Genomic DNA, 17,527 nt, shown 5'->3' with positions numbered 1-17,527 from the left:
GAAACTTGCAGGACTACACGAACATAAAATACCAGATGGATTGAAAGTGACAGGCCTAATAAGCAACTTCCCAGAATCTGCATGAAATCTAATTGTAGAAAATCCCCTCTGCAGCTGCTTCTATTTGCTTCCCCAATTCCTTAAGCCAAACAATCTAGATCAGACCATCTCAGCATGGCCCTGCACACCCTAAACTGTCTTTGAGTTAGCTGGATTTTCACACACCCAGTGCTTTTTGAGGATTTATTCAGGCAAGTCAACATGTTATTGGGAGATATGGTGCAACCTTTCAAACCAGGCTTTTTTTTCTCTTTTTAAGCTTCTTTTACCGGGGCTTTCTCCAAGAAATGGAAGCAGATCTCAATAGTATGGAGAAAGGCTAACAAAATGAAGATATTTCCCTGGCAGATGTGTGGATAATAAAAAGAAAATATATTTTCCCCCCTAAATGATGCAGACTGTAGCTTTTAGAAACCTCAAGTGGTTAAAAGTTTTTGTTTTCAACTGTTTAGGCTTGAGGATTTATCTCCTAAAGATAATTGGGAAGGAAAATGATTCTGGTGATAGAAGGCAGTGCTGTGTCCGTAACCTCCAGCTGGCTTTATCCCAGGGTGACAGCCTCCTGAAGGGATAGGCAGTCCTATTCATGGCAGGAGGGGCACAAGAACCAGCATAAAGGGTGGGAATCTTCAGAGGCAGCAATGACATGATGGCAGCCCCTTTTCTTACTATTCCACTATCTAGTAGAAATATGTAGACATGAATTTTGCCTTGGCCTAGTCGGATCAATCTGTGCTATTGAATGGCTTCCTTCCCCTTGCCCTCTAGACTGTAAGCTCTTTGCGGGCAGGGAATGTCTCTGTTTAATGTTGTGTTGTACTCTTCCAAGTGCTTAGTACAGTGCTTTCCACACAGTAAGCTCTTTCTAAATACAATTGAATGAATAGAACACTGTGGTGGGTGCAGTAGGGAGTTTGCACCAAAACTTTTGTCGCCTTATTTTTCAAAAAGTTACTTCACTATTGCCCATAAAAATCTGTGAATCCCACCATTTGCACAACTCTTAGCGATTTTTGTAATCTAGAACATCATCGTAATCTATAAGGGAGTACTCCTCTTATGGGAGCAGTCAATCATATTTATGGAGCGCTTATTCTGGAGCACATGGGAAGGTAAGATATAACAGAGTTAGTAGACACATTCCCTGTCCACAATGCGGTCACAGTCTAGCGGGGGGAGACAGATATTAATATAAATAAATTATGGCTATGTACATAGTTCTGGGGGGCAGAGGGAGGGGTGAATAAAGGATGCAAACCCTAATGCAAGGGTGATGCAGAAAGAAGTGAGAGAAGAAGAAATGAGAACTTAGTCGGGGAAGTGTTTTTGGAGGAGATGTGCTTTTATTCAGACTATGAGGTGACTGCTTGTTCTTTCTAAAAGGAAATAGCTCTAGCCAGCAGAGGATGGCTCAACAGGAATCCAAAGTGCTTAGAGGCTGCTGCGGCAAACTTTAATGAAGGCATCCTTTGAACAAAATAGAAACAGAGGAACAGGGTTTAAAGCATAGATAATTGAAATCCACAGATGAGTAAATACCTCACTCTAGCTTAGAGTTTCTGCATCTTGGCCCAGCAAACTTTGTTGGAACAGTTAACTAGGAGCAAAAATGGACTGGATTGAGTTCCAACTTTTTCCAGCAACCGCTCACCTTCTTCCACTTAATGTGCTAGAAATAGCCCAACACTGGCTGGAAAGAAAGTGGCCAGAAAAATCAAAGGACCTGGATAATCATCGTCCCACTCCAAAAAATGATGACCAAAAATCACCGATTGTCCTAATGTCACAATCCACTATCCTTCGAAATCTTTTCATCCGGAAAAAAAAATTTAGCACTCAGAATTCCACTCGCCTCATTACTGCCACTTTCCGTACCGACCCCGAAGAAACAGAAAATGTGTATAAGCAGAGCCCTCTTGCTAGCGAACTCCCACAACCATCAGCCATCTTGAACACCCAAGATCTATCCATTGCTGATGGCTCAAAATCTGACAGGTTCATTCATATTCTTTGTCAGGCACACACAGCCCCTGAGGGCTTTGGAACACATCATCCCCAGATCCTTGGGGGATTTATGCAAATATAAAGTTCTCTACTTGGAAGATGTAGGTCTGAATGACCTAACAGACCTGAGGAGTAGTGCAAAAGTTTGTATAAAGAAATGGCCTGCACCCCATCTAATGCAAGCTTGTGTTTGTGTCCTTCAATTCATGGACAGTCCATTCAGCGCTTGTGTGTTTCGCAGGAATGTCACCATTTTCACTCCTTCCTCAAGTTGCTACGTGAAACGGGATTTAGTTGCTTTTTAGATAACTGTGAAATGTTCTCTAGCTGCCAGCTGAGACATAGGCAGATCCCAGCTATGTGCCCCTGGGCTGGTAAGGCAGAGAACTAGGCCTGAAGACTGGGAGATCTGGATCTCCAGGGTCACCCTGATTTACCACTGCCTCGAGCTAGTCATGTAGACCATATGTTCACTCTGGACAGGCAATGTGTCTACTAACTCTGTTATATTATACTCTCCCAAACACTTAAAGCATTCGGCACAGAGTAAGGGCTCAATAAATATGATTGATGTAATATCTTTATCTTGGTTTTCTCACCTGAAAAATGGGAACAGCTGAACAAATCTATTTCTGGGCACTCAGAGGGATTGCTGATAGAATGATAACCTCGTACCTTGGGAGGAGGACAGGCTTGGGAAAATGCCCAATTAGACCGTGGATATAAAACCATGCTTACTTCTTGATCTAGGAAGTCAGGGAGGATGCCATAAGATAGATTAAATGCAAATCAAAGACTAACGATGAAATTTCTATCCTGGGGTAAACTTTTCCGCATTCATCTGGAAAGGCAAAGCTACCATTGGTCCTTGATCACTCTGGAGAAAAACAGCCTCTCCAGTTTGTAAGAACTGATTTCACACCTCAACAGTTGTTGAAATTTACCTAGCAAATCCTTTATGTGTGGACTCATCCAATCACCCAGATGCCTTATGTACCAAAACCTGCCATTTGCAGAAGGTGAGATCTTGTACTTGAATCTTCACCTGGAGTCGCTTAATTGCTCTCTTCTTCCTGGTTGATTTGCCTAAAGAGTTTCCAGGCCTTCCGGCCACTTGCCAAACAGTATGTGAAAAACAGAAAACTTGGGCAGAACAAGTGGAACATAAACAAATTTGCTTTGGACTGTTGCAAGAATGACAAATAGACCTTATAGATTTGATTATATAGAGAGATGTCCTTCGTAGTTGATAAATTGCAACCAATAAGCCCCTTTATCTCTGCATTCCAATGAAAAATGATCGGTTCCATTTCTGAAATGGAGAAAATTCCAACCCCTTCTAGTGGCAAGTCTAAGACCCAAGAAGTCAGGCCACAAGTTGGAATCAAATGCAAATAGCAGGTCAAATCTTTCTGAATGTTTTGTTTTAAAAATGAGTTACTAAATACACCCTGAAGGTTCCCCCACTTAATGAGGTTGGATCTTCAGGATGATATTTTGTTCCTTAGGAATGGACTTCATTCACCTACCAAAACCTGTCCCACGTTGATGAGAGAAGAACTTAAAATACACTTCCAACTATTACATCTTACTGGAAGGTGTGTTCAACTTTCTGATCTGACAGCTAAATAATCTAATTATGGGGACAGAGTAGGCATGGTTTGGTTGAAGCAACCAAGGAATCAAAAGTTTCTCAGAGTGAGTTTGATAATTTTATCATTTAACTTGGAATAAAATTTAATCTGTCATCTTGTTTTTTTGATAAGTATGAGCATTTTGACAATGTTTTAGGAAGTTTCCAATCTACTTTGCTAAAAAAAAAAAAAGGAAATTTAAATTACATAAATGTTCTCCTAAATTACCACTGTTAATAAAGCGTTAGGGTCTTAAAATTCTGTACTCCACTCTGATTGCCAAGTAGCAAGGATAATATTTGCTGCAGCAGAGATATGCCACAGCCAAAGCTATCCTTGCATTTCTGTTTCTCCAGGATCCATTATAGACTTCAGAATTCACTGGACACTGGTTCATCTCCTTTCACTGACAAAAGAAGTGTACACAGGCCTATGGGGACCTGCATAAATTTTGTCAAGAGAACTGGTCACACCTCCTCTTTATTAGTGATGGAGAACAGCAAAAGTGGTTAATTGGACAAAATTGAACAGCATAACTCTCAGAGGTTCTTTATTGCTTGACTTGGGTTTGCTTGCCTTTAATGGTTGAAAACAAGTGGGGTGATATTTTGGCTGAAAGATTTTCATCAGTGCTTTACTCCAGTGATGTAATACTCTGTTGCAGCCTGGAAATCTAGACAAGTCTTTGTTAACCTATTTGTAGGGCACGTTAGTGATGCCATGTAGGCATTGTCTTTCAAAACCAATAGGCGTTGGAGTAACTGGAATTGATTTTAGTTCTGTAGATGACAACATGACCCTGAGTGCCATTTCATCAGAAGGTTGTAATTGCAGGCTTATGCGGTTAAGCTTCTAAAAGGACATTTTGACCCTGCATATGGACCATGTCCAGAAAGACAGTGCAACCTATCAAGGCCCATAGAAGTTGGGTGGGTCCTTAATAACAGTAATAATGATGATATGATATTTAATGATATTTAAGTGCTTACTATGTATAAAACATTATTCTAAGCTCAGGGATTGATTGAAGTTAATCAGTGGGGTCATGGGAGGGGCAGGGAAATAGGGTGGTGTGGGAGGGCGACAGTGAGAGTGCCACCTTCCATGCCAGAGGAGGACTTCTCCAGTGACTCTGAGGGAGAGGGATGAGGCCTGGGGCCAAATGAGTCATGGAGAGGATTCAAGGAGTCAGGGAGCACAAGGGAAGAATTTCCTGCTCTCCGTGCAGAAGCAACTAAGCCACAATCAGCCCTCCAGAAGCCTGTTTCTCCTCAAAAGATGAATTTCTGTGCTTGTAAGAGGCTGACTCAGCTCTCGGCAACGCTCTCAGAATAATAATAATAGTAATAATTTTGGTATTTAAGTGCTTACTATGTGCCAAGCACCGTTCTAAGCACTGGGGGAGACAAGGTAATCAGGTTGTCCCACGTGGGCCTCACAGTCTTAATCCCCATATGACAGATGAGGTAACTGAGGCACAGAGAAGTTAAGTGACTTGCCTAAAGTCACACAGCTGATAAGTGGCAGAGCTGGGATTAGAACCCATGACCTCTGACTCCCAAGCCCTGGCTCTTTCCACTGAGTCACGCTGCTTCTCATGATCAGAATCAGATGGATGATTAGATATAGATCTGCTCCCTGAAGCAGCTTGGCCTAGTGGAAAGAGCACTGCCTGGAAGTCAGAGGACTTGGGTTCTAATCCTGACTCTCCCAGTTGCTTGCTTGTGTAACCTTGGACAAATCACTTAACTTCTCTGTTACTCAGCTTTCTCAACTGTAAAATGGGGATTTAATGGGACAAGAACTGTGTACAACCAGATAAAACTTGTAATTAACCCAGTGCTTAGAACAGTGTTGGACACATAGTAAGTGCTGAACAAATACCATGAACCCCCTCCCCACTGGCCAAAAAAAAACCCCAACCCCCCCTACCCCGTAGACCATTTGGTGCTAATGGACCAGGAATCAGAAATGGGACCTATTTTTTTTTTCTTAAGCAATCAGTCAGGTGGGGAATTTCCATATTTGTCTTGAAACATAAATTTAAGATAGCATTCTTTGAATATGAAGTCTGAACTCCCCAGTAACTTAAGGTCCTGGAACTCCCTCCCTCTTAATATCCAACAGTCTCCCACTCCCTCGACCTTGAAAACCTGCTAAAATCAAATCTCCTCCAAGAGGCATTCCCAGACTAAACCTTATTTTTCCCCAGCCTCCCTTCCTCTGTGTTGACTATGCCACTGGCTCTGTACCCCTTAAGCATTTTTAAACTTACCCCAGCCACACAGCACTCATATAACTAGTCTTATAAGCTATTATAATAATAATGGCATTTATTAAGCGCTTACTATGTGCAAAGCACTGTTCTAAGCACTGAGAAGGTTACAAGGTGATCAGGTTGTCCCTTGGGGGGCTCACAGTCTTAATCCCCATTTTACAGATGAGGGAACTGAGGCCCAGAGAAGTGAAGTGACTTGCCCCAAATCACACAGCTGACAATTGGCAGAGCCAGGATTTGAACCCATGACCTCTGACTCCAAAGCCCATGCTCTTTCCACTGAGCCACACTGCTTCTCTATTATTTCCTGTATCCATAATCTCTTTTAATTCCTGTCTCCCCCCGTAGACTGTAAAATCTTTGTAGACAAGGATTGTGTTCTACCATCTCTGTTGTAGTGTACTTTCCCAAGTACTTAGTGCAATACTCTGCACAGTGAATGTTCAAAAGATACTACTGATGGATTAACTGAATGCTGCTATGCCCCTTGATTTTAAAAAGTAATTATGCCATTTGCCAGACTATTTCATGGACATTACTACTAAAAGGGTAAAATGGGAACATGTGGTTCATCCTTTTTCCCTCTATATATTATGTTAGTGAGTGTGTTTGAATTTTTTTCCCATCAAAAGGAGTCTTGGTCCTCAAACCTGAGCATGACTTTTAGCTGTGGTACAAGCCCGAAGCAGCTATCATATCATAGGCAGGAAAGATAATTGAATGAAGAATTGATTTTTATTGCCTCTAATAAAAAGCAGCTCTTATTACTTTTTACAAATTACCCATAATTACAATTGTCTGGAGATGGGCTAATCAGCCTGAGTGGTACAGAAATAAGCCGGATGCACAATAGCACTTCCTTGTCTGATTCAAATGTGCGGCCTCATTAACGGTGGTGAAAATTAGTATTTGAGCAACTTTAGTTTGGATGACTCTTGGACAGTCTAATACTATTCAGGAGCAAACCCAAGTAGAGGTGTCATTAACTTTTCTCCTGAATTGTTTCAGTAGACCTGCCCATTTTGAAAGGTAAGATTTGAGCAGGTCAGGAAAGCACCGAGTGCAAATGTTCAGTCCGTGTGTTTCCGTATATACCACAGCCATTCGAAGCTGCTCTCAGCCTGAATCTCTGTTTTGGTGACTTGTCTTCTTTCCAGCTTAATTCATTCAATTGTATTTATTGAGCGCTCACTGTGTGCAGAGCACTGTACTAAGCGCTTTCTGCACTATGCCACAGATAATAAAACTAATGAAGCAATCATGCTGTACTGCAAGCCAGCTAATAAATGCTCCTCACCCAGCACTGTCATGCTGCTACTGGGGAATAAAATGTTTTCAAGCCTTAGGGGAGGGCTGGGTTTGGTGGAAGAAGGATGGAAGAATTAGAAGGTAGCAAACAGACCCAGATCCTCTCATTCCTTAACAGCCAGGATTTCCAGCAATAGGATGGGTATGTTGGTGGACTCAAACTGAGTGGTCTTTTCTCATTTCGCTTTTAAATTACAGAGGGGAAAGGCAGAGAACAGACTTCCCCTTGCAGCAGATGAATGCCCATTGTCTTTAGAGTGCAAACTGGCCAATTAAAATGACTATTGGGTGGTAGTTTCCTTTTGATGTGGGCATAGGGAAACATAGATTTGCTTTCAAGGGCTCCTACTTGATTCAATATTGGGAAACTGAAAACAATCCCTAATTGCAACTTCTCTTGAAATAGAAGGTTAGCCAGAGTCTGTCAAGCAGTCCATTTTCATTAGCATCCACCTCAGAGTACCTATCTGCCTTGCTCTGAGTTGTTTTTTCCCAAATCTTGATAACTGTCCCATTTTAAAAATAATCACCCTTCTCCGTTAATGATCCGGAGTGGTACGGGCTGGAGTCAGAGACCCGAGGTTAGGGACCCATTCCCTTAGTTTTAATTCCCTCATCTCCCCATCCTATTTTTTCCCCTTACTGTATCACCTAAGCATTTACATACTTACCCTGCCTCTATACCTTTCGCGCGTGTGTGTGTGTGTGTGTGTGTGTGTGTGTAACGTGTGTGTGTATATATATGCTGGGGAAGATACCAGCTAATCAGGCTAGATACAGTCCATGTCCCAGGTAAGGCTCACAGTATTCATCTCCATTTTTACAGATAAGATAACTGAGGCACAGAGAATAATAATAATGATGGTATTTGTTAAGCACCTACTATGTGCCAAGCACTGTTCTAAGTGCTGAGGAAGATACAAGGTAATCAGTTTGTCCCACACGGGGCTCACAGTCTTAATCCCCATTTTACAGATGAGGTAACTGAGGCACAGAGAAGTTATGGCTTGCCCAAGATCACACAGCAGACAAGTGGCCAAGCCAGAATTAGAACTCACATCCTGTGACTCCCAAGCACATGTTCTTTCCACTAAGCCATGCTGCTTAAGTGAAGTGACTTACCCAAGGTCACATAGACAAGTGGCAGAGCTGAAATTAGAACCCAGGTTCTTCCGTCTCCCAGCCCTGTGCTCTGTCCGCTAGGCCTTGCTCCTCTTAACTATCTTTTATACCTGCTTCCCTCTGCTACCAGTAATTTATTTTAATATCTGTTTTCTGTAGTAGATTGTAAACTGCTTAAGGGCTTACGTCTACTGAATCTGTTGTACTCTCCTAAGCCCTCTGCAAACAATAAGTATTCAGTAAATAGCACTGATTATTTGGCCTTCCCTGTTTACCCGGTGAAGATCAGTTGGTTGTATATGGAGACATCATCATCAGGATCATTTGTAATGATGCTGAGTCAGGGGTGGGGGTCAAAGTACTTTGCAGATATTATTAGATGGGGAATGTTGCTAAAGTCATTCTATCAAGGAAGAGCTGGAGCAGTGTTGTTTGGTCTAGTGGAAAGAGGAGACCTCTGAGAACCAGAAGATCTGGGTTCTAGTTCTGACTCTGAGACTAGGGGACTACATGCTGGGAGGGAGTGTAAGCTCCTTGTGGTCAGGGAATGTTTTTTACCACCTGTGTTGTCATGTACTCTCCCAAGCCCTTAATAAAGTGTTCTGTTCACAGTAAGTGCTTAATAATTACCATTATTTGATTGCCAGCAGTGGTAAAATGTTCTGATTGAAAAGCCACTTTTAGAGGGTTGCTTAAAGTGTCTAGCCGGAATTTGAAAAAAAATAATTAACTAATGAGGACAACGAAGACCACAGTGGCTACCTAGGCAGTGGTCTCCTGGGTTATGAAACACTGGCATAGCACGCCAGGGTCACTTCAGAGATAAATTGGTCCTGCACGTACAAATCTTTGTGTACACTTCACTGAAGGAACAATAAAACATTATTTGAAAAACATGTTTTGAAACCTTAAGGTTTTTGAGACTCTGTAAATATGCAGTTGATACAAAGTGGTCCAGACTGTCTAGAGAAGCAGTGTGGCTCAGTGGAATGAGCATGGACTTGGGAGTCAGAGGTCATGGATTCTAATCCAGGCTCCACCATTTGTCAGCTGTGTGACTTTGGGCAAGTCACTCAGCTTCTCTGTGCCTGTTTCCTCATCTGTAAAACGGGGATTAAGACTGTGAGCCCCACGTGGGACAACCTGATGACCTTGTGTACCCCCCAGTGCTTAGAACAGTGCTTTGCACATAGCGCTTAACAAATACCATCATTATTATTAATAGTAGCAGTAGTACTCTCAGAGCATAATGAGGTGACCACACGCTTCAGATGGCTGGCAACCTCTCCTGAACCCCTCAACTGAGGAAGGAGGAAAAGTCACCTCCTCATCGAGTGAGTCTGATTTGCCACTATTGTCACAAATGAGGGAAGTACTTAATGATCATTTGTTGCCGCAATTTAATTAAACTTTCAACTACACATCTGCTTGAAAACATATCAGCGGAGACAGAGAGGCTTGTTCTTTTGGAGTTGATTGACAGGAAGGAACAGATTGACTTGGCATGTTAGCGAAACTCATTAATCTTCCTCAAGTACATACTGAGAAACAAGGAGTTCTCTCAACAAGCTGTTACCAAAACAGCACTTTTATTTGCACAGTTGGAGACCTAATGGTATAAGGGGAAATCACAAGGAAAAGGGAGGAGGGAGGAGAGCATGCTCTTTGACAGTAAAGCTTCCTTTAATTGTATGGAAGATGTAGTATTAAGAACAATATGATACTTTCTAAAGGTGGAATCCTCTAGACTAAACTCATTGTGGGCAGGAAATGTCACTATATTGAACTTTCCCAAGCATTTAGTACAGTACTCTGCACAAAGTAAGCACTCAATACATGAATGAATGAAGTCTACACAAGGTCCTACATCTTAAATATTATGCAGCTAGCTATAAAGTGAGTCATGCATATCATTTGTCCAGTGTTGATCCTGGCCATAGAGTAAAATTAATCTCTCCTTCTTTTACACATCCTTGTGTTTCAAGAGAAATGTGGGTGTCCTTGGGGTGGATCTGGGCTTTGTTAGCTAATTATTTGGTATACAGGAATTACTCAATCAGTGGTATTTATTGAGCACATATTGTGTGCAGAGTACTATGCTGAATGCTTGGGAAAGTACAATACAGCAGAGCTACTAGATGCAATCCATGTCCACACGGAGCTTACATAGTGTCTACAGGGCTGTAGGATAATATGTGGGACTCTAAGGATAGGGTCTATGAAAACAAATGGAAGTCGGGAAGGTTAGAAGACCAAAATACAAGGAACATTTCAAAGAGGAGCTAACAACCCTTCTAAAAACAAAAAGTGATTGAACAAGCAAACTGGATGAGTACCCAAACATAAAATGGTAGGTTGCTGGTTTGTTAGAAATTTTCATGCTTCTAAAATGCCTTGCTTTATCCCTGATCTAAATGCTGTCTCTAAATTTCCATCAATCATATTTCAAAATTCTGGTTTGGTAGTTGAGAAGCAATAATTCAAATGGCCAAATTATCCTCACTTGTTCGAGCCATGTTAGCACTCTCTAATTTGGGCTTAAACACCTGAAGAGAATTTGAGGCCGTTTCAATGCAAATAGACTTGTTTACCGAGCTGGCCATAATCCATGCCTGAGTTCACTGGTGTTTGCGGCCCTGTGGCCAAGTGTATAGATGTCATTGCTAATCTGCCCTTGATCTTTAAGCGAGGAATATTATTGAAAAGGGAAGAATACTTTACCCGATATTCCTGCAATTCAGGCCAATTCAGAAGAAAGTGTATGGAGGAGGAGCTAAGGAGTCAAGAATCCCGAGCTGCCCTCTCCCCATCCCCTGCTGGTTCTCTGTTCTGAGATGTTATTTTTTCATGTTTAAAAGCGAGACTATCATACCTGTTTTGCTTTCCCCAAGAGGAAGATGGAAAAACAAATAGATCTTCCCTTTTAGAAATGATTAGCTTTTTTAAAACACTGGAATCAATCATACTACTGAGTGCTTACTCTTATGCAGAACACTGTCCTGGGTGCTTGGGAGAGAATATTGATATAATGTATATTTATGTATAGATGAGTTTATTAAGCAGATCTTGTAAAATTAAAAGAGTATACTCATTTGGCTGTAAATCCCCTGAGGGCCATGGTGTATTCTCCCTCTGTATCCTTCCAAAGCACTTTGCCTTCTGGGAGAGCCCAACACATTCTATTGACTGATTTCTGGAAAATGTGCAGTACCTTCTCTCACTGGTTGGATTAGTCCACAGTAAATACTGGTAAATTCTATGTTGAGACTATGTGGAATACTTTTAGTAAACAGTGGAGGCTGAAACCTAGGGTATCAATTAATTTCCCCAGAGCAGGAATTAGTAACTTGGCACCATAGTGGTCTATGGTGTACTAACCTAAGGGTTAGTACACTTAGGTTTTCTCAGGCCCCAGGATCTGGTTTATCACCTCTTTAATCCTCACAGTTTCTATGAGGTAATAGCTTGGATGGGTGTTGTAATCCTTATTTCACTTGGGGCAAAAGAAGTTAAGCGATTTCCTAATGCCACACACTTCAGGTGAACTGTGGGATTGTCTCCCACTAGATTATTTTTGCAACCAAGCCATGCTTCTTCTCTTGTAGAGCCTGTTTTCTGGGGATTGCCAACACATTCCATTCTGAAATTGCACTATTTTACATTAGAATCATGTGCAAAATCTGTCATTGGCAAGCATAATGAAAGACACTTGAAGTAGTGAAGTGAATTCACAGGTTCAGCTCTGAAGTTTTCAAGGTAAATGACTTGGCCTCTTGGAACACAAAGTAAGGAAAAGAACTGTCCCTGATTCCTTATTTCAATTGGAAATTTTCTCAAATTGGTCACAGTAAACTTGTGTTTAAACAAATACCACCACTAAGAAGTTTTCATTTTTTCAGTCTCCTGAGAAATCTCTCTGCAGTATCCCTCTTGTTCAAATGAATGAATTTCCAAATAACAAACTTTTCAAATTTAAGAATGGTCTCATTCAGAAGAAAGGAAAAAGCTTCTTATACTGAGGCTCCCCAAGACCTTCCCCCAACCCAACAACAGCAAGGATTTTGAGCCCCTCTCTGGCAAGGAGAAGGCATAGGGGGATCCCAGGCCCAACCAAGCACTCCTCCTTATCTCTCTTGTCTTAACCACAGAGAAGCAGCATGGCCTAGTGGATTGAACACGATGGGCCTGGGAGTCAGAAGGACCTGGGTTCTAATTCTGACTCTGCCACTTGTCTGCTGTGTGACCTTGGGCAAGTCACTTAACTTCTCTGTGCCTTAGTTACCTCATCTGTAAAATGAAGATTGACTATAAGCCCTATGTGGAACAGGGACTGCATTATCCATATTCTGTGAAAACCAATTTTTTAGTCACTTTGGTATCAATAAATATCACTGTCAATCAAAGATTGTTAACATCCAGAGGGCTTACTTTATGCAGACCACTGCATTAAGTGCTTGGGAGGGTGCAATTCATAAGAGTTGGTAGTCATGATTCCTGCCCTCAAAAAATTGCTTAGAAGGGGAGACAGACATTAAAATATAGGATAAATGGCAAAATAGTAGTAATAGTATTTATTGAGCACTTCCTTTGTGTATGACACTGTACCAAATGCTGGTAATAGCTGTAGATTTGATGGGCAGCATCTTGACTTTTTTCTGGATTATCAATATAGAAATTGAATAAAAGTGGTCCCATGGCTGATTCCCTTTGCGAAAACATGCAGTGCTTCTTCCCAGATTGACACCAAGCCATTGATAGGGCACCATCTACTTCCGTGAGCTCATGTCCCATGCCACTCTCTAGGGATGTATTATTTTCCAGATTATTTTGTTTTCTTTTGAAATGACGGACGGCATCTCAGAAGGCAAACATGAACCTCCAAAGGTTAAAAACAAAAAGTTGAATAATCCCAAGCAGGTAGCCTTTTTAGCTCATCAAATGTAGACTAAACATATACAGGACTATTCAGTCAATGAGTTTTGCCTGGAGAAGTGCATAAACCCCTAATGATAGATGACTGCAGCGTGATTTCGTCGTCTCTTTCCAACATGCAGTTAACAGCATAATGCTTCTGTTCTGGGGACTGAATGAATTATTTATCTACGGGTTTGCAGTTTTAAGAAGTGGAACCCTGAATTAGATGTTGTCATTGTGATGTAATAAAGCAGAGGGGTATCATGTGGTATTCTAATCCAATGAATGATTTTTTACTTTCCAGAAGAATGTGCACATGATCCACCTTTTTTCAACTGTTAAACTGGTGCTAATTTCACAAAGAATCCACCTCTAACAGATTCTCTCAGACTGGGGACAAGGATCGTATGTGGCTTAGGTATTGTCAGAAAAACACTCTTCTATGGTTTTTAGGAAGCAACGAGAAGAGGAACCACACAGAGAAAAGACACCATGCATGTGTGACAGGAATTAAGTTAATTGATCATCAAGAGCCTTTTCAGGAACTTCACAGCTACCAATATCAGGCAATCAGTAGTATTTATTGAACACTTACTGTGTTACTAAGCATGTGGGAGAGTACAACAGAGATGATAGACGCAGTTCCTGTTCACAAGGCGTTTACGAGGGTTGAAGCAACTTTTAAATATATATGGCTTTATAGCAGTATATTCATTCCAGTTTTTTAACATCATTTGTTTTCACATTATTAGTCATCTCAAAAGACCAGGGGTGTATATGGAAGAGCCTATTTTTCAAGTTATCTATTGGCACATTCCTCGTGGTTTTGAATCTTGGAGATAATCCAGTCACACAATCTCAACTGTGGAGAAAGTGCCAGGCAAATCGGGATCAGTAACAGCACTAGTATTTATTGTTCACTCACTTGGTGCCATGTACTGCACTAGTTACTTGAAAAACGCAAGACAAAGTGACCCTTTCATGAGGTGAAGCAGTGTGGCCTAGTGGATAGAGCAGAGGCCTAGGAGACAGGGGGACCTGGGTTCTAATCTAGACTCTGCCACTTGTCTGCTGTGTGACCCTGGGCAAATCATTTCTCTGTACCTCATTGACCTCATCTGTAAAATGGGGATTAAGACTGTGAGCCCCATGTGAGACGGGCTCTGTCCAACCTGATTTGCTTGTATCCACTCCAGTGCTTAGTACAGTACCTAGCACATAGTAAGTGCTTAACAAATATTACCTTTTCCTTGAATTTAAGAAGCTAACACTTGAATGGGGGGAAGGAGACATGAAAATATTTACAAAGAGAGAAGAATCATTGAATGAGCAATTGAGTAGTATACATTTCTCTCTTTCCCTCTTTATATATATTCAAGTATATGTATACTCATGTTGATGGATGTAATAGTGAGGCCATGAATGTCAGTCAGAGGTAGCCTAAGAGAATTAGAGTACTGGGAATTAGGTAAGACTTTTTGGAGAGTAATGAACTGTTATTCCTTTCCTAGGAATCCTGATGGCATGCTGGCTAGAGGACTGATAGGAAGTATTTTAAGCCTTTCCAGCAGCTTCCCTATCCCTCGACCTGCTGCCATAATGGGTAGAAATGAGGGGAGAGTAGCAGAGTGAGCTTCACTCATGGACAGCAAGTGATAGTCCACCGTTCTGCTGGGTCAGTTAAGTGGCTTGCCGGAGGGTGCATTCATATGATCCAAATATCTTAGGTCTGAAAATGGATTTCAGCCAATCTGGCTGCTATTCCATTTCCTTTTCACCAGTCTCCCTTTGGTTGATGTGGTTGCATCCTTAGGAAACATGAGCGCTCTGAACTTACTTTGGGAATCCAGGCCCCCTGGCTTGCCTGTTCTTACATACAAACATTGCTATTATATAATGCAGCCTGCAATTCACTGAGTTAGAACAGATCTCCGCCTCTATTCATAAACAATCCATTTGTGAAATCACACCTCCTTTGAAAGGAATGTCATCAACTTTCATTGTCCAAGGGTGGAAAAAGATGTTCTGTAAATACAAATATCAATCCATTTCACCCTCGGAAGTGGCCAAAGGAAATTTGGAGCCACAAATATAGTCAGCATGTTAGCTCTTGGTCAATGTAACACCATTGTTAATTGAGTGGGATGTCTTAAAACAGCTCAGAACCATTGTCCTTGACATATAAAAGAGTAAGACGCTTTTGCAAAAGGAACTAGCAAACACACTCCTTGAGACAGTTAACGGTATCCGTGGAGAAACAAGAGCAGCAGAAACACTTGCTCTGACAGAGGCAGAAGGAGGCTTTAAATGAAGAGCAAATCAAAATAAGACCAGCTCAGTGGTTAAAGAGCCAAGACAAGTGGGAAGAAGTCAGGGGATGAGGTGTATTATTTTGGCAGTGTTCCAGGAAATAGGTAACAAGCGAGTGTGGGACAAGGAGAGCATGTATTGTGCTTAAAACCCTTCAGGATATAGAATGACACTGATAACCATCAGGGAAGGAAATATGACAAGCACTTTTAAGAAAATTATTCGTATCTAAGGTACCTGGTGGCACCCAATAATCCCTTCAAAATAGCTTTAGAAGCCCTGGGATTCCAGAACAATGGCTGTTCGCTGAGAAATTTCCACTAAACGCTAAAAAACGTTCCTGCAGATTGCCTTGTAGTGGGTGTTATGCTAATTCACAAAGTGCAAGATAATGTTCTAGTTATTACCAAATAATTTCTGTATGGCTAATTAGACCAAAGATTTTTAATCCATTATTCATAAATAGTTTAACATTTTTCAAACAAATGCGTTTAACCTGGCTTTTGTTCGTGGTGTTCCATCATATTTTTAAGAGCTGCTGCCTGGTTTTGGATAATTAATTTGACGCCCGTCAGAATGGATGAATAAGGTGGACGTGGGGGCACATTTGCTGTGTTGGGGCGACTCTTTAGGCACAGGCAGCTGGCAAGATTATTCCTGTAAATTTTAATTGCCATCTGACTTCACTGTAAGTAAACTGACCATAAAGCCAGTCATAGTTAAATGAAGCAAATGCTGTCTCGGTCCTAATAATGGACTTGTACTGTAGAGTTGATGAGCCAACTCATCTAGCCAATTGCGAATCATAATTACTCCCTGGTCAAGAACAATGGGAATTAGCTTGAAATTGTATGTTATAGGTAAGTGCTTTTCATGACTTCTCTCATCAAAGGGCAATTTGCACAGATATCTGACTGTAGGAAAAGAAGTTCACAAACCATTTTTCTCCAGATTTGACTCACTGAAATCGTTACCCCTGATCAGAGGAGAACAGAGAAGGATTCATTAGTAAATAAGATGCTACAAAATGGTCTCCACACTGACTATAATTCCCCTACTTACACACTAAGTGGAATCCTGATATTAAATTGGGGATTATGCTGTCATTTTAAATCACAACCGTGACATAATTGTGTATATCACAATGACCACACGATACAAGAGAAACTTCTGCACGCTGTATTATAAGATCATCGGTGAGTCTAGCAATGTACTGGGTGACGGTGCTACATTGTAATTGCCTTAATTGGGTCTACTACTGTCAGTAATGTATCTTTGACAGCAGGGGATTAGATTTTAGCTGACTTTCCTGGCAAAGGATTTAACAAATGTTGAACGTTGGAGTGCCCAGAGAATGGATACTATAAAATAGTTCAAATAAAACTCATGCGACTTATGGCTGTATTTGTAGGATCATGCCTCACCATGCTTGTGTGTGTGTGTGTGTGTGTGTGTGCCCAACTTGTGTATTTTAAAATTTATATAGCACTTTACTCTTCTTGTAGCCAGAGGTCACTTCTCAGCCTATTAACTGTCCCATTTCTCTGCTGAAGAAACACTCATGTCAAGGCCTCCTTGGTGGAACATGGTGGCCTTTTATCCTTGGAGTTCCTAACACGGCAAAATTCCATGTAGCATTTATATTAAATTCATGTGGGTTTTTTTTTCCCTTAGTGATGACTCCGTTTAGTCTTCAGCTTCCCAGAAACCTAGTTTGTGTACCTGGATGACAGTCTAACATCTGGGACTACAGAATAACTCTATTTTATTAATGGTGTATATAGCTATAATTCTATTTAATCTGATGGTATTGACACCTGTCTATTTGTTTTGTTTTGTTGTCTGTCTCCCACTGCTAGATTGTGAGCCCGTTGTTGGGTAGGGACCTTCTCTATAT

The sequence above is a fragment of the Tachyglossus aculeatus genome, assembly GCF_015852505.1.
Source record: "Tachyglossus aculeatus isolate mTacAcu1 chromosome 12 unlocalized genomic scaffold, mTacAcu1.pri SUPER_6_unloc_1, whole genome shotgun sequence".
In the NCBI taxonomy this organism is placed as follows: Eukaryota; Metazoa; Chordata; class Mammalia; order Monotremata; family Tachyglossidae; genus Tachyglossus; species Tachyglossus aculeatus.
This window is presented reverse-complemented; position numbering follows the sequence as displayed.